The sequence below is a fragment of the Curcuma longa genome, unplaced genomic scaffold (assembly GCF_044706935.1).
Source record: "Curcuma longa cultivar G26 ecotype Majalengka, Jawa Barat unplaced genomic scaffold, ITB_CL_G26_1.1 contig_25859, whole genome shotgun sequence".
Lineage (NCBI taxonomy): Eukaryota > Viridiplantae > Streptophyta > Magnoliopsida > Zingiberales > Zingiberaceae > Curcuma > Curcuma longa.
Window position 1 is genome coordinate 1 of NW_027432902.1, and position 4,317 is coordinate 4,317.

A 4,317-nucleotide genomic window follows, 5' to 3' on the forward strand; every position below is an offset into this window, starting at 1 on the left:
ACAAATCTAAGGTTTGGATTGCACAAACCCACTTATGTGTGAACACTATTGCACATAGCAGCACTTAAATCGATCAATGTTTGTCACACATCTGAGTTATTTCAATTCAAATTACCTTGTATGTCCGGCAACTCGATTATGTAATAATAATAATTTCAACATGGAAAACCATTGTCACTGCAATCTTATCTAGTATGATGGTCATATTACTCAATCTGATGGACTTTGGACGATCTTCTACAAGATCAAATAGTTGTATTTCCGCAAGCACAGAAATGATAATCGATCTGAAATGGTGCCTGTTTAATCTGATAGATAATGAGCAAAATACAAGACAAGCCGACAGGTCAAGCTCTCCCGTCCCATTCCATATGGAACTCTGCTAAGAAATCCTCCATGAACTTGTGCCGTCTCTCTGCTCTTCTTTTACCAGCCTATAGAGATCAACCAATTATGAGGTATTGGCAAACAGCAGTAACAACTAACAAGGATAAATTGGTAGTTATTTAGATCTTTTTCTACCATTTGAGTTTGCAAAATATGTCAAAGAATATGATCAATCTTAGCATTGTATGAAGGTCAGAAGATGGGTGGAATAAAAAGTGCAAGTGCAAAGAAAAAGTGATCATATTCAAACGAAAAAAAAAAAATGCAGATGCATGAATTATGAAGAATCATGTTCAATCTGGAATTAATCCAATCTCCAAAAACCTATTTGCCCTTATTATTAGCCAGATTGGTTGCATCACTTGTAGTGGGTAGTTAAACCAGCAGCTCATTCAGCAGGCTGTAGAATGGTGCAGAAGAAAGAAGATGAAGAAGGAAACTGGGGAGGAGTTGTATTGCGAGGAAGGAAGATGGAACAATTGAAAAGTTAAATTATCATCTCTTTTCTATCTTTTTTATCTCCCCGCAATGATATATATATTTCCATATCCTTTCTTCTGTCTCTGCTTGCCTATCTTAGACTAAGATACTTTCCAAGGATGCAGATGGAACATAGGTGTTGATTTGTTGATTAATAGAGTAAAACTTTACTGGAAAAGTACTCGTGTTTGTTTCATCTGTCGCACAAGATTCATACCTTTGTCTTCATCAAATCCTTCAGTTTGAAGCTTCTCGTGAAAATGATTTATGATGGTAGTCTTTGCATCTTTCATGGTATACTTCTCTTTTGTTAAATCCTCGCGAGGTGGTATCTCAGGGTCATACATTACATGATTCTTACTTCCACCATATACAAAGCATCGAGCAACTCCTGTCCAAGGCATGCAAAATCAACAGGACAAAACATGGAAAAATAGCATGACAACAAAAGCATAGTCAGCATATCAGCAAGCAAGTCTAATAAACTTAAATCAATCTTGATTATACTCAGTGGAATATCTTTATAGTTATTATATGTTAAAGGGCTCCAAACTTATTGCTCATTGCGACTATTGCATCAAAGATAACATTAGAATATAGAACTCCATATAGATTACACCAAGGGACGTGGTATGCATGAACTCAAGTAAAAGAAATTACCAATTGCACCAATTGCATCGAGACGGTCAGCATCTTGAACTATGCAGAATTCCAGAGAAGAATTAGAAAAAGATGCGCAGGCAACTTCATTTTTGAACCCTGTAAATAAGGAAATAAAGTTGTGTTGGTTTAGTCAACAATAATCAGAAAAGCCAAAGGGGACGCTAACTGCTTCACATAGTAGACAAGTATATAAAACAGTCAGTTTATAAGAGCTGTTTAGAAGTTGACAAAAGTTCAAATTCCAGGTTCAGTATGAACTTCAACTAACTAGTTCCCAGTAGCTTACGACACAACATCATGAATGTGTGACTCTGTCTTTTGCAACCCTGATCTTACATTTCACTCTGCCTATTAGAGATTTCAGGCAAAGATTGCAATGCAATTATCATGTTTTCATAGCATGAAATTCCAAGAAGCACAAAAATTATAGACAACTGTTTGTACTCTTGAATACTTAAATATCTCTTAGAGAGCTTATTGATTGAAAAGTGTCTATGAAATTTATCAGCTTTTGCCTTGCTATTATTCAAGAAAAAAAACATTCAATTGAGGTGAAGATGGTGCTTTTTCTTTTGAAGTTTTTTTTATTATAGGATATCCTTTGTGGGATGAGGTGAGGTCAATGCATGGTTTATCTTTTGTGTTCTTTGAGTCATAGATGGGGGGATATAATGTTAAATATTCTTTTATCAATATAGATTTCTCCTGTCTTGTGCAAAAAATAACATGACTTGAGTTCATAATCAACTAGCAAAAAGTCAAAGTGAGGGAAGAAAAAGATCACCCATGTTCTTAATAATACTCAGGATTTTTTCCCTTTTGCTTTCGTCGAGTCCCTCTTCCTTTAGAAACTTCTCTATGATGGTTGTGTCCTCCACCAAATCCCTAACAAAAGTACAAATTATCAATTCTTTTATCGGAATCCTTAAAAGAGGTCCATGGGCTCATATGGACTTTTGTATCCATTTTAATCCTTATATTGGGAATTACAATAGAGGTACTAGTAATTGTGTGGTTGGAAAGAGAAATATCTGCAGTGCTACAACAATGTATTGGGCCTCAATATGCTGGGCCCTTGGGAAGAAATGTCATTTAAAATTCAAGCAACAAAATTGCAAGCAAGGATAGAGATGAAATTTTTTTGCACTTTGCAATAAAGCAATCGTCATCACAAATACAGCAAAACAGAAACTAAGTTCAGAAGTCATAAAAATAAATAATTATCTTAAATGAAAAAATCTCGATGAAATCATGAAATAGATGACTAATAACCTGTGTGTGTGTGTGTGTGTGTGTGTGTGAGAGAGAGAGAGAGAGAGAGAGATGTAATAGAAAATGAGGCACAAGCAATCATACTCACTTTGTATACTTGTAATCTCCTGCATTAAGACAAGCAATTGCAAAATTCAGTTGAATTACAAAACTCTTATCCAACATTCCACAAACAATGATAAACTGTTACCTATGTCATGAAGAAGAGCAGCAAGTTCAACCTATTCAAAAGTTAAGATACGTGATTACCATAGCACCAATAGTAATAGAACTGTTCAAAAATAATTTACACCTACCATGAATAAAAAAAATGTTGACAAGGTATAGTTCTTAATACTTATAATAAGCGTAGCAGATGGTGCTTAATGGAAACTTTTCCAAATTGATGAGAAAAATAGGTGATTTTTCTTTGGAAAAATAATCATCGTTGAATTCCTCGAAAACATTACTCTTCTTACTCTTTTAATTTGTACCAGGCCATGATTCACTATTAGTATTTTTCATGAATCTGAAGCTTCTTCTTGGTAGAAATAGTCAGTCATCTTTCAAACATTTTGAAATTAAATATCTCACCATACATGACCCAAGCATATTCTCTTTTTTTATGATATACATCATCATAAATTGCCAATTTCTTTATGCTAACTGTATTCTTTTCAATCAGGATTTTTTTTTTCTCTTTGTTGAATTTTTGAGTTTGAATTAAAGATACTAAGTTGGGTAAAGCTGCAGTGAAACAATTGAATATTAAAATAACATGTCTGCAGTGAAACAACGCATAACTAGATATGCATATGAAGGTCTATACGCAACCACTGAATTACATGAGCATGGAACTCATTGATAGTCTACATTCATCACATTAAGTAATTAGAATAGCAGAATTCAAGACTGATGCACATAGGAAAACAAGTTACCCGGATTTGATGTGCCCTAAACCCATTTCAAGTTCACATTCCAGGACAAGTTGCTTAATTATACACAAAGGACTGATTCTTTATCCCTTCCAACAATAAACACTACCTGTGAAACTATCATCGATCCTAAAGCTCTAAACTTGGTCACGAACAACGTGAGCATACGATATAAATAATAAAAGACGCGGATGGAGAAGATGGAAGAGTGGATCCTTACGATCTCGAGAGGAAGGGCTCAAGGCCTCCTCTTTAGCAAGGGAAAGGGCAACATCCCGCACTCTAAAAGCGTGAGCTGCGTCGTGAGAAGCGTCGCGACCGCACATGGTTTCCGCAATCAGGATCTCCGCCTTCCGTACAATTTCCGGCTTCTCGGCCGCCATCTCTCCCTCTCGTCTTCTGTGACCTAAGGGGCCGGTTGACGATGCCTTCTCCAACGGCTTAAATGCAATTTTCTATTTTACACCCTCACAATTGCGCGAATTTATGAGGGCAAATACGAATTTTCAAAAATTACAGTGACCAACATAAATAAATGGGAAAACATTTTTTAAAAGCCTAGCGGATGTTATGTTGTTTAAATTTCTTTAAAAATAAAGCT

At 35.5% G+C, this 4,317-nt stretch overlaps 1 pseudogene; it reads right to left on the reverse strand.

The window, feature by feature from the left end:
• Positions 1 to 55: 55 nt before the first annotated feature.
• On the reverse strand, positions 56 to 4,112 carry LOC141818747 (uncharacterized; annotated as a pseudogene).
• Positions 4,113 to 4,317: the final 205 nt, after the last annotated feature.